This window comes from Macaca nemestrina, chromosome 3, assembly GCF_043159975.1.
Source record: "Macaca nemestrina isolate mMacNem1 chromosome 3, mMacNem.hap1, whole genome shotgun sequence".
Classification (NCBI taxonomy): domain Eukaryota; kingdom Metazoa; phylum Chordata; class Mammalia; order Primates; family Cercopithecidae; genus Macaca; species Macaca nemestrina.
Genome location: NC_092127.1, coordinates 41,868,902 through 41,888,869, shown reverse-complemented (window position 1 = coordinate 41,888,869; position 19,968 = coordinate 41,868,902). Strand labels below are relative to the sequence as shown.

The following is a 19,968-nucleotide window of genomic DNA, read 5'->3' as shown; positions in this document are numbered from 1 at the left end:
GCTTTTGCGTCTGTAAAGTGGACAGTGGGACTACATCACTGCTTTCTAGCTTTTTGTTGCAGCAGAGCACTTTCATTTATGTAGACTCTCATGCAGAAGCTTAATATATTAGGGGAATAAAAGCAGGAAAGCTTACGTAGAAGCAGAGGACAGCTGGGCGATGTTAGCTCCTGACTCATACCCCTGTAGATTTCTAGGCTGCGTGGAAAGGGAGAGAACCTGGGCCTTAGAGGTCTTTGAGATCCCACTTTGCATCAAGATTCATGATCATAACAAGAATAAGAAGAACTACCCTTGGCCAGGCGTGGTGGGTCATGCCTGTAATTCCAGCCCTTTGAGAGACTGGGTGGGTGGATTGCACAAGCTCAGGAGTTTGACACCAGCCTGGACAACATGGTAAAACCCCATCTCTACAAAAATACAAAAACTAGGCTGGGTGCAGTGACTCATGCCTGCAATCCCAGCACTTTGGGAGGCTGCTGTGGGCAGATCACCTGAGGTCGGGAGTTTGAGACCAGCCTGACCAACATAGAGAAACCCCATATCTACTAAAAAAATACAAAATTAGCTGGGCGTTGTGGCACATGCCTGTAATCCCAGCTACTCGGGAGGCTGATGCAGGAGAACCTTGAACCCAGTAGGTAGATGTTGTGGTGAGCCAAGATCGCACCATTGCACTCTAGCCTGGGCAGCAAGAATGAAACCCCGTCTCAAAAAAAACCAAAAAAACAAAAAAAACTAGCCAGATGTGGTGGCATATGCCCGTGGTCCCAGCTACTTAGGAGGCTGAGGTGGAAGGATCACTTGAGCCCAGGAGGCTGAGGTTGCAGTGAGCTGAGATTGTGCCACTGCCCTCCAGCCTGGGTGACAGAGCAAGACCCTGTCTCAAAGCAAAACAAAACAAAAACTATCCCCCATGGAGTGCTCTTCATATGCAGTGCTGTGCTGAGTGCCTTAAGTGTATGATCTCATTTAACACGCACTCAGCTGTACATTTGGGAGTTACTGAATAATTGCCTGCTTTTCTGAAAAGCTTACATTACCTTCCTAATGATATTCTTTAATTAAACCAGATTTACAGCAGAATTGCTACTAGGTTATGACACACTATCTATTCTCACCATTTATTTCAGGCTTAAAAAAAATACAGATTCAGGCTGGGCGAGGTGGCCCATGCCTGTAATCCCAGCAGGCCAAGGTGGGTGGGTCACCTGAGGTTAGGAGTTCGAGACCAGTCTGGCCAACTTGGTGAGACCCCGTCTCTACTAAAAATACAAAAAAAATTAGCTGGGTGTGGTGGCATGCACCTGTAATCCCAGCTACTTGGGAGGCTGAGGCAGGAGAATCACTTGAACCTGGGAGGTGGAGGTTGCAGTGAGCCAAGAGTACACCACTGCACTCCAACCTTAGCAACAGAATGGGACTCTGTCTCAAAAAAAAAAGAAAAAAAAAAAAGATTCTTTTTTCTATATTCTTGAAAATAAGTACTGTCTAGAATTATGTTACAGTGTGTGTGTGTGAGTGGGTTTAGATGTGGTAGAAATAATACTGGACATATTAGCTAAGTTGGTTTACCTTGACTGTGTGCCAGTGTATTAGTCTGTTCTTACACTGCTATGAAGAAATACCTGAGACTGGGTAATTTATAAAGGAAAGAGTTTTAATTGACTCACAGTGCTGCATTGCTGGGGAGGCCTCAGGAAACTTAGAATCATGGCGGAAGGCAAAGGAGAAGCAGGCACCTTCTTCACAAGGCGGCAGGATGGGCTGAGTGCAGGCGCGGGAAATGCCAGATGCTTATAGAACCATCAGATCTCACAGGAACTCACTATCATGAGAACAGCATGGGGGAAACCACAAGTTACCTCCACCTGGTCCTACCTTTGACATGTGGGGATTATGGAGTTTACACTTTCAGGTAAGATTTGGGTGAGGACACAGAGCCAAACCATATCAGCCAGGAGCTGTTCTAAGCTATTTACCTAATACAAAGTCACTGAATTCTCACATCAACCCTATGAGATAGATTCTGCTATTGTTCCCCATTTAATGGATGAGGAAACTGAGGCACTTTACCTTGCCCTAGATCACATGGCATCTAGGAGGTAGAGCTGGTTTGTGTTAAGAAGCTGGCACTCTGACCTGCCCTCCCTGTCACTGCAACTGGCATCATAGGTGTCACTCTAATTTCCTGGGTGGTGGCTGGTGGGTATTTATGTTGGGTAGGGCTGCAGGAGGACACTGATTTGGATTTAAAAAGTGACAGAGGGCCAGGCGTGGTGGCTGACGCCTGTAATCCCAGCACTTTGGGAGCCTGGGGTGGGTGGATCACCTGAGGTCAGAAGTTTGAGACCAGCCTGGCCAACCTGGTGAAACCCTATCTCTACTAAAATTACAAAAATTAGCTGGGCATGGTGGTGGGCACCTGTAATCCCAGCTACTCGGGAGACTGAGGCAGGAGAATCACTTGAACCCGGAAGGCGGAGGTTGCAGTGAGCTGAGATTGCGCCACTGCACTCCATCCTGGGCAACAGAGCAAGACTCCATCTCAAGAGAAAAAAAAAGTGACAGAGGCATATGTCCTCAAAAGCCCTAATGTAATTTGCACTCATTCCTAAATTTTGAGGTAATTTGTGTGTATATAATGTAGATACTGTAGAGGGTATGTGAAGACCTGTGGTCCCATGAGGTTTTTCTGGCACACACTGACAGATTCGATCATTATTCATGTGATCCTGTAGTCATCAATTTTTCAGCTATTTAGGAAAGACTAAATAAAATGGTGAATAAAAATAGCGTCGTGATGTCACCTTTCTAGTACATGGAGTAGATGTGTGGGCTGGTGAGGTACGTGTTTTTAGTTTACGTTAAGAGTGTCAATTTTTCGTTCTTAACCCTCTTTGACAGTTGTACTTTCCTGGCATCCTGAACATTTAGCACATACCTGTTGATCTCTTTTTATGTTCCAGTTGCTGTTGAGAAACTCAGGACATAGGTAAAGGCAAAGAAAGCAAAAGTCCCTGTCTTCATGGAGGTTAGATTCTAGGCAGGGGTAGTGAAGTAGAAATAAACCTGTAATCCATTGGCAGGCAGTGAAAAATGCTACAAAACAGTACAGGGCAAGGAGCCAGGTGGGGCGGGGCCACAGCATATCTGGAGTGGTGAGGTGCTGACTACCTTTTCAGTAGGGTACTGCACAAAGGGCATCATCCTGGTGTCTGGAGGAAGAGTTCCGAGCAGAGTGGTGCTGGATTTTAGCTCTGCAGAAATAGTGTGTGACCATTGTCAGGCTCAGTATTCTGTTTCTGTTTTAGGTTCCTTGAAATGGAGTGATGAGGTCCAAAAACGGGAACATGGTATTGGCTCCAGGCTGTGTGGAGTAGACAGCATGGTTTGCAGAGCTGTTGTTAGCCAACTGACTGGTTTAATCTCCAGCTGTGATGGAGGTTGATAGGGTCTCTGTGTTAGATGAGGTTGGGTTCCTGTGCAGGGTAGGAATGAGAATAGGGTGGTGTCTGTATAAGGCCATGAACCTTAGAGAGGAGTGCTGTGGTGTGTCACACACAACCCATTGTGGGAACAGAAACACCTGCTGGAAAGCAGGACGCTGTCCAAAGCTGGGATGGGTGGTAGCCATGGCCAACCACGGAATTAACAGGACACCTCCTAATGCTTTCTTCCTTTTTAGCTTGGAAAATTTCAAACATGTACCAAAGTCGAGAGAAATATACAATGAAACTACATGGACTCAACACCCAGCCTCAGACCAGTCTCATTTCTCCTGTGATCCTTACTCCCCCTGGCCCCCTGCTATCCTCATTATTTTGACAGAAAGCCCAGTTTCATTCACAAATACTTCAGTATATATCTCAAAAAGCGGACACTTAAAAAAACACAGTGTCTTTATCACAATCAGCAGTTTCTTAATTTTATGAAAAATTAGGTCATATTCAAGTTTTCCTGATACTCATTCAAATTCTGTCTCTTTCCCTTCCCCACCGCCACCCCCAATAACAGTTGGTCTGTTTGAATCTGAATCCGAACATATTACATTTAATTGATACATTTCCAAGTCACTTTATAGGCCCTTCTCCCCATCTGCTTTTTTCCCCCTTTACAAGAATTCCTGATCCTTTTATATTTGCCTCAGAAACCTTTAAAATAGTACTTTCCTAAGTTATCAGTGAGTTGGAATAATGAAATTAGTAAAAGTTGAAAAGTTGGACACTTAACCCATATTGACATTATTTAGGTACTTCTCATCTTGATAGTCACTGATCACTTTTTTTTAAGTGGAATCACTGTGGCTACCTTTGTTTATTTAAATACCTTTGAATACGTCCTAAAACATAACTGATGCATTACTAAACATTTGCCTGAAACTTTTGGGTCAGAATAGATACTTGCCTTAAGAAATTTCCAGTGTGATACTGGAGAGTAAGTGGGAAAGAGCTAATTAAAATAGCCTACACTAAGTGCTTCCCAAGACAAGGAATGGGAAAAGAAAACAATATACAAAGTACGCCAGCAAAGATAGTGTGACTCACATGGAGTGGGCAGCCCCTAAGCTTGTGGTTGTTAGGAAAGGGTTCATGGGGTGGAGACACAGCAGAGGGCCTTTGTATAGTTTAGCAAGCCCATACCTCCGACACTGGTACAAGGAGAAAAGGAATGTCTTTAAGCAGCTAAAATGGTTGCCAGTACATTCTGAGAACTTGGAAAGACTCTTGTTTTACTTGAAAAATTGTTTTAACTTAAAAGTTTGTTAAAAGCATGTTAAAAGCCACAGATGAAGAAAGGAATGCAAAATGACTGTAAGATGGAGGTAGAAATAGTCTGAAAGTGGTTCCCAGGATTTAATAGTGGTCACTTAATTTTTTTTTTTTCTTGAGACGAGTCTTGCTGTGTCACCAGGCCTGAGTGCAGTGGTGCGATCTCGGCTCACTGCAACCTCCGCCTCCCCGGTTCAAGTGATTTTCCTGCCTCAGCCTCCCGAGTAGCTGGGACTACAGGTGTGCACCACCAAGCCCAGCTCATTTTTGTATTTTCAGTAGAGATGGGGTTTTACCATGTTGGCCAGGATGGTCTCGATTTCTTCACCTTGTGATCTGCCTGCCTCAGCCTCCCAAAGTGCTAGGATTATAGGCGTGAGCCACCGCACCCAGTCCCCTTAATCTTTAAAAGCAATTAGTTTAGTATTTTCTGAAATCCTAAATTGAATAATGGTGCGTCATAATATTAATAATTGGAGATTCATAATTAAGACTGAGTCATTAAAATGTTAAAACTATATCTGTATTTTAGAAGGCAAACAGTAATGCCAAATATTTTTAAAAACTTTCGGAATCTTAAGGGTAAGATGGGACTTCAGGTTTAAGGGATAAAGTCATCTATGTGGATGCTCAGCAATCCCTGTTGGTTTTGAGCCACCAGTTCATACATATGTTCATACGCCTCATCTCTATAGCTAAATAGGCTGTATTAGGTATACGGTTCAACAAACAGTGTGTGCCTGCCACATGCCAAGCACTGTGCCACATGCTATAAAGATAAAGACATAAGGCCTGCCCTTCAGTAGTGAGTCATGCATTAGAGGAGATGGCTGAAAGAAGGCATGTAATTTCCAACATGCTTCGTGGTAATCAAGTGATTGAGGAATTCAGGGAAGGCATCTTGGACAGGTGATATCTGGGCTGAGTTGAAGGATGACTCTTAGCTATGTCTAGTTTCCTCCTTGAGGGGAAACTGTTGAAATTTCAAAAACAGGGAAGGCTATGTTTGCATAGCCCCTTCCTTCTCCCCCGACAATGTCCAGCTTTGTTCCTACTAAAATGAATTGTTGGAGAGAGAAGTAGAGCAATTGCCAGTCTAAGAAAAAAAAGTCAGTGTTTCCCTCCACCCTCAAAGAAGTCTAATTTCTATGAATATACACGCCTCACCCTTTAAAAAGTCAGATTGGCTTTTTCAGGACAGTGTTTTTTTTTTTGTTTGTTTTTGTTTTGGAGATGGAGTTTCGTTCTTATTGCCGAGGCTGGAGTACAGTGGCGTGATCTCGGCTCACTGCAACCTCTGGCTCCTAGGTTCAAGTGATTCTCCTGCCTCAGCCTCCCGAGTAGCTGGGATTACAGGCGCCTGCCACCATGCCTAGCTAATTTTTTGTATTTTTTTTTTTTTTTTTTTTTTGAGATAGAGTCTTGCTCTGTCACCCAGGCTGGATCTCAGCTCACTGCACCCTCCGCCTCCCAGGTTCAAGCGATTCCTCCTCAGCCTCCTGAGTAGCTGGGACTATATGCACGTGCCACTACGTCCGGCCAATTTTTTGTATTTTTAGTAGAGACAGGGTTTCACCATGTTAGCCAGGTTGGTCTCGATCTCCTGACCTTGTGATCTTTCTGCCTTGGCCCCCCCATAGTGCTGGGATTACAGGCTGAGCCACCGCGCCCAGCCAATTTGTTGTATTTTTAGTAGACATGAGGTTTCACCATGTTGGGAAGGCTGGTCTTAAACTCCTGACCTCAGGTGATCCACTGGCCTCTATTTCTGAAAGTGCTGGGATTACAGATGTGAGCCACCGCACCCGGCCAGGACAGTGTTTTTGAGTGGGTAGTTTTTGCTGATAATGTTGCCACCCTTGACTGTGGAGGTGAAGAACTCAACCTGGGGAGCCGGATCTGATACAGTGAGTGGCTGCAACTGCTGTACTCACTTCTGTGCGTGTTCTCAGAGGAAAGGGCTGTTGTGGTGTGCTGCTGCCAGAATTCCAGAGATGTTCTCTCTGGCATGGCAGGACATGTTGTACTTATCTGAGGTGGGCAGCTGTCCAGGAATCTAAGGACTTTTAAAATAGTGCTGTAGTTTATGTTGTTCTTTTAAAAGCCCTTCATATTGCGTTTACTTCTTTACATGTATTCTTTTATCAGTTCATTGAATTTCATCCCTTGCCTAAAATGGTTGCTCAGTTTCTCAGGATTCTGGCAAATAAGGGCAATTGGTCGAGGCCCAGAGGTTCACGAAAGCTTGCGGGGAAGCACGAGTGCCAGGAGAGAGAAGGCGGAGCTTGCCCGATGATGCACAAAAGGTGCCTGAGATGGAGCTGTTCCGCCTCTCTCTCATCCCGGGGGTGCTGGGGGCAGACTGGGCTGCTAAGCAGATGTGCGGAAGTATCTTGTCCACGGCCGCACCCCTTTCCCCATTTGGGCAGGAAGGCCCTTTGCCTATGCAGACTCTTCAGGCTTTGGAGACCCTTTTCTCTGTTGCTTTCCTCTACCACACACTTGACCCTTGTGAAAATACCAGGCCAGGGTGGTTCCTGGGTGACCTGCCCTAAGCTTTTGCCCCCATAGGGAAGGTACTAAGCTGCTGCCTACCAAAGACTTTTGTTAGTAGTTCAGATGGTTGGTCACAGGCAAGACGTGATGCCTGCTCTGTCAGCCCTGGCCTCTGCTTCAGTAGACCCGCTTCTCATCATCCTTTCATGCTCTCGAATCTCTTCCATAACTTCTTGAACTTCTGACATGGATTTCTGTTCCGAACCATTAATTGGGTTGGTACAAAAGTAATTGCGGTTTTTGCCATTTTTAAAAAAATGGTCAAAACCACAATTCCTTTTTTTTTTTTTTTTTTTTGGGGAGCCTGGCTCTGTCTCCCAGGCTGAAGTGCAGTGATGGCATCTCGACTCACTGCAACCTCTGCCTCTCATGTTCAAGCGATTATCCTGCTTCAGCCTCTTGAGCAGCTGGGACTACAGGCACTTGCCACCACACCCGCCTAATTTTTGTATTTTTTGTAGAGACGGGGTTTCACCATGTTGGTCAGGCTGGTCTTGAACTCCTGACCTCACGTGATCTACCCGACTTGGTCTCCCGAAGTGTCGGGATTACAGACCTGAGCCACCGCACACGGTTGAAACCACAATTAACTTTTGCACTTACCTAAATATTTTTTTAAAAGTGTTTCAGAGTATTACTAAAAGAATATATATTGGTAAAAATGAGTTAAATGCATTCCACGTTTTAGGAGAAAATATGCTATTCTTTCTTTAGTATGCCCTAGAGCTCTTGTTGAAGTATGGTCCCTGGTCCAGCATCACTTTAGGAACGTACTAGAAATGCACATTCTCAGGCCCACCCCAGAACTACTGAGTCAGAAACCCTGGGATAAGTTCTGTCAGCTGGTCTTTCATGAAACTCTCCAGGTGATTCTTAAGCAGGCTGAAATCAGCTGCTGGCTTGGGGTGCTAGTGAAATCTTGGCTGGCAATCCTTTCCTTAGGGCTAGACTGTCTGGAAGTTGGAAACGCTCTAAATTGTTTTGTGATGACTGTGTCTCTGTCAGGAGGTTAAAATAGTGATCGAAAGCATAAGCTTTCACTTCTCATTTCCAAAGGATTTGAGACTATAGCTGGTTTGTGTTAATGGAATAAGTTTAGTAGAATTTTTAGTGTTACTTACTTTGTATTTAATATTGCTTGTGAGTTCCTATAGGATGATAAGTACCTAAGGCATTAGATGCCATTAAAAAGATTATGCCTTTAGTTTCATCTTACTATACCTATAATGTTTTATATGGCATGTGAAGCTTGTTTTAATCATTTATTTTACAGTTTCTGTGGATTTCTGTTGGCAGGCACATTCAGAATGGGGGAAATTCATCTTGAACTTATTTGTGAAAACATTTCTCAGTTTGGTTTAAAAGTTGTCAGTGACCTAATTTTATGAAGACTTTTTCCTCCTTGGAACTGATCTTTACAATTAGACAGCCTTGCTTTTCCTTACAATTCTCTTTTTCCCATAAGCCTATTATTTAGTCAGATAGGGATGTCTTTGTAAAACCTGTTCTTCAGGAATGTACCTTTTGAGAGTTTAATTTACTGACTCAGAATGCTATAGAGATTACAGTCAGGAATAACAAATCAAAATTCTAAAATGAGTGAAGATTGTCTTAGGCAGGAGGCCTGTCTCCTTCTTGGACCCCTTTCCCTGCAAGTCCTTCCCTGTGACTCAGTGTCCTCTCTGTTGGTGACTCATTATCATCTGTGGCCTTCCAGCCTTGTCATCATCAGATGCTACTTCCCTGTTGAAACTTACATTTCCTGAATTTCTTATCCTTAGGGTGTATTCTGTGCTTCTGAGGAATCAGCCAACTCTGCACTCTTCTTCCCCCTGACTGCCCCAACATACACACACCCACTCACCCACACACACGCAAGGGACCCTAGAATCTAACTAGCCCATTCATTTAATTGTCTAATCCAGGGGAGTGATTCCATTATTGGGAATGTGTGCAGCTGAGTCTACTGTTTCACTAGGAAAATATTTTGGGATGAGCCAAGGTACCTATGATCAGTCTCTAGACCATGTCATGAAAATACTAGATGGTGTAGCCTTGGCTCTGAAAACAAAGAAGTTAGGGAAACTTATATGTGACCACTTAATTTTATTTTTTAAAAAAGAGGAGTCTGGGCGCGGTAGCTCACGCCTGTAATCCCAGCACTTTGGGGAGGCTGAGGCGGGTGGATCTTGAGGTCAGGAGTTCAAGACCATCCTGACCAACATGGTGAAACCCTGTCTCTACTAAAAATACAAAAATCAGCCAACTGTGGTCGCGGGACCTGTAATCCTAGCTACTCAGGAGGCTGAGGCAGGAGAATTCCTTGAACCCAGGAGGTGGAGGTTGCAGTGAGCTGCTGAGATCGCACCACTGCACTCCAGCCTGGGCAACAGAACAAGACTCCGTCTCCAAAAAAAAAAAAAAAAAAAAAAAAAAAAAATTGTGGAGGGTGGAGTTACTTGATTTACATCACTAAATAAGTTCGTGACAGAGATGAAAGTAGACTCTTTCACATCTTCTGGTATCCTAAAGACATTATGCTTTGGCCTTTTCTCTTCGTAAGACATAATATTTTTCCTTCCACCTTTGAACATTAGTGAAATGGATATGTATCTTATAGTTGCTGTCCACCAGGCAGCAGTCATGAAAGGGACATGAGGTTACTTCTCTTTTACTCTTTGGACAAATGTAGCTCCTCAGTATTTCAGTCCACAGACCACTTAAGGCAGAAAAATGAATCCTGGTGGTTGTTTTGAAAACCTTCCATTGAGACCTGCTTAGGTCAAGGAAGTGCTGGTATCAGTATCCAAAGAGTGGGTGCCTGTCATCATCTTGGAAGAAAATCCTGAATATAAGAATGGAGCTCCTTAAGAGCACCCCTTGAAGAAATAATGCATCTCCAGTGTTCTCAGTTGCACTGAGGAAAATATAGGTGGTGATACAGTTTGGCTCTGTGTCCCCACCCAAATCTCACCTTGAATTGTAATCCCTGTGTGTTGAGGGGGGGACCTGGTAGGAGGTGACTGGGTCATGGGGGCGGTTTTCCCCATGCTGTTCTTGTTATTGTAAGGGAGTTCTCATGAGAGCTAATGGTTTAAAAGTGGCATTTTCCACTGAACTTGGTTTCTCTCCTGCCACCATGTAAGATGTGCCCTGCTTCCCTTTCACCTTGTGCCATGATTGTAAGTTTCCTGAGGCCTCTGCAGCCATGTGGAACTGTGAGTCAATCACACCTCTTTTGTTTATAAATTACCCAGTCTCAAGTAGTAACTTCACAGTAGTGTGAAAACAGACTAATACATGTGGGGAAAACGAGATTTTGATGACTGAGATGAAAAGTCATTCAGAGGAGTTGGACTCTGAAGAAGTTTTGGAAATAACAAATGTAGTTTGCTTACTTCTTTATGCACGAGAGGGACACATGATGAAAACATACCTTTCAAAGAGCTTTTTCAGTATATATAAAAGTGCTAAGTGTTATGCTATTATTTCAAGATTAGCAGGATTTTTTTTATGGTAGGATATAAAATAATGGAGTGTTTTACATTTGGTGATTAGATTCAATGATATATATATTAAGTTGATGGTGGAAATTGTGTTAGAGATTCAAGAAAATGCCAGTGTAGTGGGAAAATATGGTCTCGAAGCTGTGGCAGCCATGGGCACCTGTCAGATAGAGGGAGGAGGAGTGACATTGACTATCATCAGGCCCAGCCGCTCTGTGGGTGTTAGTGTGAAAGCCACGCCTCCCACGTTCTGCCTGTCTGTTTTCTGTTGCTTATAACATAATACCTGAAACTAGGTAAATAAAAGGAATTTGTTTCTTACAGTTATGGAAGCTGAGAAGTCCAAGGTTGGGAGACTCAGGTCTCTCTTTGTTTTTCTTTCTGTAAAGCCACCAGTCCACTCCTGTGATAACCCATTAATCCATAAACTCATTAGGCTGGGAATGGTGGTTTACACCTGTAATCCCAGCACTTTGGGAGGTGAGGCACGAGGATTGCTTGAGCCCAGGAATTGAAGACCAGTCTGGGCAACATAATGAGACCCTGTTTCTGCGGGGGCAGGGGGAAGCCAGGTGTGGTGATGGCGCGCACCTGTAGGCCCAGCTATTTGGGAGATTGAGGTAGGAGGATCGCTTGAGCCTGGGAGGTTGAGGCTGCAGAGAGCCATTTTTGTGCCACTGCTCTCGAGTCTGGGTGATAGAGTGAGAGACCCCATCTCAAAAAAATTAATAAAATTCATTAACCCATTAATTCATCAGTGGATGAATCCATTCATGTTTTAAGGCCCCACCTCTCAATAGTGCCAGATTGGGGATTAAGTTTCAACTTGTTTGAATGTCCCAAGCCTTCTAATGGCAGCCTTGTCAGACTTTCCCCAGAACAGCACTGCAGCCTAACACACACACACCCCTACACACCCCCACCCCCACCCACACCCATGCTTTCCTTCCCTGTCTTCTTCCCCTGGGTCAGACCTGTATCACTGTCTGACGGCCCCTCCAGTCTTCCCTGGCCCCCTCCCCATTTTCTCTCACAGATGTTTCCCCTAGTAAATTTCTTGTGTGTCTCATCCTGTCTTGGTGTCTGCTTCGTAGAGGACCTGGACTAACAAAAATGAACTGTTTTGAACAAAAGATTCAGGGTACTTAGCATTGTCATTCATCGGTTCCTTTTATCACTATAAGCAGAAAATGTTGCTTTTGTGCAGAAATGCTGTTCTTTAAATTATCTAAATTTATAGGAGAATCCCACTTCATTTACAAACAAACATTTGGATTGCCTACTATGAGCTACCGTGTTCTCACACCTGAGGATACAATGAGGAAACCCTTGTCCAGAGTGCTCAGCTAGTGGCCACCTGGTAGAGAATGAGTTCCCAAGAGTCTCTCAACCCCGCACCCCTCCTTTTTTTACTGTTGACTGCCACCTTTTTCTCTTACCCTGGGCATCACAGATGGGCTGGAAAGAAAAGCTTTTGTCATTGATCAAAGCCTTTCTTTCTTTTCTGAATGTTTCTTTTCTTCTCTCAAATTTTTTTTTTTTCCTTTTCCTTTTTCTTTTTCCTTTTCCTTTTCTTAAGTCTTGCTCTGTTGCCCAGGCTGGAGTGCAGTGGCAGGATCTTGGCTCACTGCAACCTCCGCCTCCTGGGTTCCAGAGATTTTCCTGCCTCAGTCTCCCTGAGTAGCTGGGGTTACAGGCATGTGCCATCATGCCCGGCTAAATTTTGTATTTTTAGTAGAGACAGGGTTTCATCATTTTGGCCAGGCTGGTCTTGAACTCCTGACCTCAGGTGATCTGCCTGCCACGGCCTCCCAAAGTGCTGGGACTACAGGAATGAGCCACTGCACCTGGCCTATTTAATTTTCTTGGTTCAACAGTTTATTGCCTTAGTATGCACGAGGTTCCATTTCTGACTGTGCCACTGAGTCATACCATTCACTTCAGAAACTAAAATGTTCTCTTATGTAAAACTAAAAAAAATCAAAATTCTGCCTCATGAAACTTTCATTTCTATGCGATTTTTATTTCCTCTCATAATATTCTTCCCAAGTATTTATTTTGTTTAAAATATTGAAGCGAGGTTCTTACTGTCCCTATGCACAGAGGGAAGGAAGATCGAGTTTCAGTATCTGCATGTCCTTATTAGGCAGACTCATTCCTTAAATGCTCAGTAGCTTTTGTTTTATGATTCTTGTTTTTTCCTAAGCGTACTTAAAAACAAATATTTACAGGTAGATTGTGTTTGATTTAAATAATCTGAATAAAATTTCTGCTTTCTTTTTTCAGTCAATGTCCTTCAGAATGGATGCTAGCTTTTCTTTTGTGGGAGGCAAACACACTCTAACATACTTGTTCATAGAACATAGATACCAAGAGAATCGTAGACTTTGGTGATATATTGACCTAATTTTTTTTTTTTTTTGAGAGAGCCAGCTCATAGGCAGATATTCAGGGAATTAAATCAGAGACCAGAAGTTGTTAGAATTTCAGCCTTAATCCTCTTATTTAATAGGACTAGGTTTCAAGTTTTTCACAGTTCAGGATTGAAAGTTGATGAAATTCTTACTGGGGACATTTTATTCTTGGATTATCTATATGAAAGCAGAAGTGTGATAATGGAACTAGTCAATTTGGGATATATAGTTTGTAGCTCATTATGCGAGTCTTCTTTAGTCTGAATCAGGCATTCAACAGCCATTTCCTATTAATTGGCTCCTGGTTTTCAAGTTTAAAACCTGTGGAATTAATTTATAGCACCTGAGCACCTATGTCTCAGTTAGAGCTTTGCGCATGGGTTCATTAAATCTAAGTACTAAGTTAGCTAGTACTTAGCTAATGAGTTTGAGCTATTACCATTATAAAATTGAATTTCATTTTTACATTATTTTCTCTACTGGGAAAATTAGATTAACTTGAGCTGTGCTTGAAAAGAAAATATCATAATGGGATTTGTTGGGAAGTTAAAATTGCTTCAAGTACGATGTGCCTTTTTTTTTTTTTTAATTGTTTTAGGTAGGGAGAAAGTATTATTCCTGCCTTATAGTTGAGAATATTCAGGTAACAAAAGGAAATTGTTATTTTCTGTGATCTAAAAATAGGACTAGTTAGGGCAGAGCCAAAATGAAAACATGTTGGCCTCCTATTTTTCCCTGCTGAAGGGCTGTTATAGCAAAATTGATTGTGAAACTTTTTCACTTTTTGTCAACATTGGTCTTTTGACTCTTGTACTTTCTCTTATGTCAGGTATTAAAGTGGGGGAAGTTTACTGGCCATCTTAATCTTTCTATTAAAACTTGAGCCTAGATTGATGGGGAAGGTATAGGACGGGGAGGCTGGATAGATGGAGAAAGAGGTACCAAAGGGTGAGTGTGGAGGGAGAGTGATGTAATCAATTGATAATGAGTTGGTTTAATTAGGGGAACTCTTGTGTTAGGAGTACAGAGAAAAGATAGTACGAAAGCATTTTGGCAAGATTGTTTATAAGGTTCTGAAATTCTTAAAAATATTAATCCTTTATTAGTCTGGATTCTCAGTTGCAAGCACTAGCTAATTTGAACATAAAGGAAATTCATTAAAGGGTATTGGGTGTCTTGTAATATCTTTAAAAGATGTGAGGGACCGGAAATGATGTCCAGGTTGTACCACAGAGCTGGGCTTAGAGCAGACACCTCTATTGCTGCTGGATGTGGACACCACAGTTTGCACCAGGAGCCCCACTGCCCAGTGGCTGTTGGAAGAACTGCTGCCTCTGGAAATTAGACTAGTTGCTGCCACCTCGCTAGAATCTCTTTGGTCGCTGGTTTTTTTTTAAAGCACTAGCTTCTGAATCAAAGTCTTGGATGGGAGCATCTCATTAGTGGAACCCTAGCCAGGTGTCATTACCTTACTGCAAACCAGTGTCTGTCATTTTTGGCTTTTATGGTCGGAGGTGGGCTTTGCTTCAATGGGAAGGAGAATTCCTCAAACATAGGAAGGAGTTTCAAGTGCTGGGCAACCCAAAAGGACTGATGTTCATTTATGTGCCTGATTGTAAGACAACATTATTTTCCCAGAAGATTAAACATAATACAATTCTTTTAGACAACGTGAACATGTATACTTCTAGGTATGCATATGTACATCTGCTAGATAATCAGATATCTGCCTTCATCATTTACTTGATTAAATATGTGTCCACATTTAAAATTAAATAGGCAAAATCCGCCTATATTTTAGAAATATTTTCCCCACTTATTTAATAAAAAAATTTGTCTCAACTCTTGGCACCTTTGAGATTAGTATATTCGTCATGGGTACATTCTGATTTTTCATACAGCTTTCCAGAGCATTGATGGCCACATCTGCCTGAGTTCTTTGAGGTATATAGCGTCTTTTAAAATCTTTCTGATGCTTTCACTGTAAATTTTATCTCAAGTCAACAGTACATGTTAGCAGCCCATTTGGACAATCTCTTTAAAAAACTTATTCCTGAACCTGGCACAGTGGCTTGAATCTGTAATTCCAGCTACTCAGGAGGCTGAGGCAGGAGGATTGTTTGAGACCACGATTTCGAGGCTGTAGTGATCTGTGATCACACCATTGCACTCCAAGCGTGGGTGACAGAGTGAGACCCTTGTCTCTTAAAACAAACAACAACAAAAAAACACACCAAAAACTTAACTCTGGGATTTGTTTTCATGATTTCTTTTCTTCTTCTTCTTCTTTTTTTTTTTTTTTTTGTCGGGGGAGGTGGTGGACAGGGTCTAACTCTGTTGCCCGGGCTGGAGTGCAGTGGGGTAGTCACTGCTCCCTGCAGCCTCAACCTCCCGGCCTCAAGCTAGCCTCCCACTTCAGCCTCCTGGCTAGCTGAGACTACAGATGCATGACACCCTGCCTGGCTAATTTTTTGTATTCTTTATAGAGATGGGGTTTATGCCTTGTTGCCTAGGCTATGATTTGCTTAATGTAACTACTGATCTTACTCCTTTTAAAGTGAGCTTTATAAAATTACTGAATACAAAAGTTTGAAGTCATCTCTGAATTGTAACTAAATATCTTAAATTTCTTAGCTTCCCCTTGTTTTTGTAACTTAGTCCTGTTTGTAATCTCTAAGTATCTGAAACTAAATGATTAGGGCTGTTTTAGGCTAAGATTCCTCAAACAGTTGTTGACCAAAATAATGGGAAAGTCCACTCCTTTAGAAGACTCTTAAGAACTCTTACACGAGGCAAGTTTTTTTTTTTCCCCAACAGATCATTTTGGGAAAAAGATTCCTTTATGTTTAGATCTATCTTGATGTATCTTAATCTATCTATCTATCTATCTATCTATCTATCTTCTATCTATCAATCAATCAATCAATCAATCAAGTTTCTAGGCACTGTTTAAGATTCTGTTTCAAGGAAAAATAAGAACTGTGTTTTTGCTGAATCGTTTCTTTGCTGCTGTTCTTGACATTAGAATTGGAAAATAGAATTTTCCCTTTAGTTTAATGAAATGGGAAGTATCTGGAAGATCATGGGAGAAAATAGGGGAAATATTCCTTTGTTCTCAGATTATGCATTCCTCTGGGGTCAAAAACACTTGGAATCCAGTCTTAAAATAATGAGTGTTCGGGGAACGGATGTAAAATTCCTTCTGTTTCACTGTATTCAGCCTATCCTTGTTAGTACTGAGTAATTAGAAAGGCGTGATTTAGTAGCTATACTGATTTATTCAGTTTTACCTAGACTGAGACTTTAGAAAATGGTTACTAAAGATATCACAGGATGTAGGTATGCCTTTGTTGCGTTTTTACTGAGTGTGGGGTTATAGCCCTAAGTCCTGTTGTCTTTAGAATTGACAACATCAGAACTTAGACTTTGATCTCCAGTGTGGGGGAATGTGAGGTTGTTGGAGTGGTCCCTCCGCACAGCGGAGTCAGATTCTCTGCAGGTTGGCTGTTATTCTCAACAGATTTTTTAGCTCTAGCTTGGAGGATAGATTAAGATAACATAATTTTCCTTTCCTTTTTATACATTTAAGATCCTTACATCCGAATGTCTGACGAAAAAGGATTTCAGACTTGAGTAATGGTGGGAAACATTTTAATCCTCCACACTGTTATATAATAATCCTGCCCTTTTACTTTGAATCGTGAAGTTCTAATGGATTCTCTAGTTTGCCGTTGTAGCTTGATTCTCAAAGCCACAGCATGGAAATGTAGTTTGTACTTCTGCGTCTCGCAGCTCATTTAGAATCCCAGATTGATGGAGGTGGATGAGGACCTCTGCTGTCCTTTTGGCTAGCTTTCTCCCAGTGCGGGCATATGTGAGAGGGTATTCCTGGTCATTGGTCCTCTAGCCTCTGCTTGGTTATGTGGAGGGAGCTGGAGGTCACCACCTTGCCAGGCAGCCTGTTTCATTATAGTTCTCTTGAGTCCCTTTGATAGGAAACCCAAATCTGCTGCTCTACAGCTTCTACCCATCAAACCTGGCTTTGCTCCCTTTAAGCAAATCAGAATAATTTTTTTTTTCTTCTCTCATCCAGTACCCATTTAAATATTTAAAGACAGCTTTCATGTTTCCACTAAATGTTCTCTTCCTCCCCACTCACATGAAACATCTAGTTTTTTTAAATTTCTTCCTCCTAAACCTTTTTAGCATTCTGGTTACATTCCTGCTTTACCCCAGGTTAAATGACTCTTTTAAAATGTGGTAACCGTGCTGTTGAGGTAAGCTCTGATCTGATGGGGGATGCAGTCGAGTGCTTACCTTGTTTGAATTCAGGCGGTATGTGTAACCTGTGTATGTTACAGGACCAATTTGTGGCTCCATTGACTTATGTTAAACTTTCAGTTAATAGAACATTTTAGGAGATTTGAACCCAGTATGAAATTCACATGACCTGTTCTCGAGACATCTTGCACACCTGGGCAGTTGCCTTTCAGCATCCTGTAGATTGCTTATCCTAGGCAAATCCTAATGGCACTACTTTTGAGTCCCTCTCTTCAGCTCGAGAGCTCCTTGAACTGTGATTCTTTTATCCAGCATTCCACCTTCCTTCCCAATTTCTGATTGGCTGCAAATATTTTAAATGTATATTTTTTAAAAATACAAGATAAGCATAAGTAGAGCATTTTATTGCCATGATACTCAAGATGATCCTCTCAGGCAGGGTTTGGCAAACAGTGACTCATGGGCCTGATCTACCTTGCTTCCTCTTTTTGTAAGTCAAGTTTCGTTGGAACACACCTGGACCCATCATTCATGTGCTGTCTGTGGCTGCTTTTGTGCTACCACAGCAGAGATGAGTGGTTGGAACTGCGGCTGCATGGCTGCAAAGCCTAAATTATTTACTACCTGGTCTTTTATGGAAAAAGTTGGCTGACTCCTTCTCTGAGGAGAGAGCATCTGATAATTTTATGTTCAAGAAGCTGTCTTTTGTTTCCAAGCAGAACTATCCAAAGCCCTTTCCAAGGCTCATTAGCAAAGGCATTTTGTGACTTCTTTTCTTGGCTGGTTCAAGTAATTCATAGGAATATGATTATGTAATCTGTATGTGTGGTTATAAAATCACATTCTGTACTCGTTCTCTTATCTAATTTCTAATATGTTAGCATTTGAAAACTTTTCTCAGTATTATTGCTTCAGCCATCTCCTTGTCATTGGGAAACTGTCATCACTGTAAATTGCCTTTTAAGTTTTAGGGACAGTCCTAGATATGGTGTTCACTAGTTGCTGGGGAAGAAGAATCATGTTTCAGCATTAGGAAACATCGGTAACACTTACTACTAACAAATATTATATAATATATCTGTGAACTTATAGCAGGAACTGAGAGATTCCATGGAGCTTCCAGTCTATTTTGAGAAAAAGAAAATGCTTGTTACTCAATTGACGTTGCCTTACTGAAACATTTGTTGGCTCCTTTATTATTTTGTTCTTAAATATAATTTTTAGGTTCAGTTTAGAAGTTTTAAAATCAGACTTTGCTAAAGAAGGAAAATAGTAATGAATTTTAAGCTCTTACAAGTATTTTTAATAAAAAAAATTTTATTAATGAGTCGGATGTAGTGTTATTTGCCACAACTACTACTATCCTTGTTTTGGAAATTTGCTTATTGATCTGAAGACAGTAAGGCAGAAACCTTTATATTCTTCCCCCCACCCCACCCCCAAGTTGGAGTCTTGCTCTGTCACCCATGCTAGAGTGCAGTGGTGCGATCTTGGCTCACTGCAACCACTGCCTTCTGGGTTCAAGTGATTCTTCCTGCCTCAGCCTTACGAGTAGCTGGGATTACAGGTGCCTGCCACCATGCCTGGCTAATTTTCTTGTATTTTTAGTAGAGACAGGGTTTCACCATATTGACCAGCTGGTCTCAAACTCCTGACCTCAAGTGATCCACCCGCCTCTGCCTCCAAAAGTACTAGGATTACTGGGTGTGAGCCACTAAGCCTGGCCATGAAACCCTTATGTTCTTTTTCTACTCTAGCGTTAGCCTTTGGAGTTCAGACGGAGATTGCATTAAATTAACTCTCTAAATGAAGGAAAAATATAATGACCTAAAATTGCTCTTGTGTAATCTTTGTAGCCTGGTTCTTTTGGTGGAAGACAGTGTTTACTCCAGAGTATGAAGTTTTGGGGTTCTTATTTTAAAAGGCCTTCATATATCCATATTATTGATAACCTACATCTACTTTCTGAGCATTTCCGGCGTCCCATTCTGATGGCTAATGGAGACCATCCGATATCTCTCGCCTTGTCTTGTGATCCTCTCTGATTTCCTCATCTGCTTTAGTGACACTGAGCTGCTTAGGTTCCGTGCCCTGAAATTGCTGTTTTCCCCTCTCCGCATGGAAGGCCTTTGCCTGGAGAACGCCTTCCCTCTGTTTCAGGCTGAGCTGTGCATGATCTCCTTCAGGAAGTCTTCTCCTACTCAGGGGACCTTCCTCCTCTGCTCCCCAGTAGCTCTACGCAGCTTGCCAGCACTTTGCCTACCACGTCATATTGTGCTGACGCGTTCACATCTCTTAGAAACACTCGCCTGGGATGAACTCAGCCACCCACCTTCTCCCTCCCTTGCTGGAGAAAATCCCGCAATAAGGCAGATGATATCTTCATCACCTCCTCCTCACCTATCTCAAAAGGCCTTCTTGTTTCTCCAAGAAGTGTTT

The 19,968-nt window shown here is 42.3% G+C and overlaps 1 protein-coding gene across 7 annotated transcripts in view; it reads left to right on the top strand.

Annotated features, from left to right (window-relative positions):
- LOC105463455 (Rho GTPase activating protein 10) overlaps positions 1–19,968 on the top strand; it is a 351,270-nt gene that overhangs the window by 107,838 nt on the left and 223,464 nt on the right. The window lies entirely within an intron of this gene.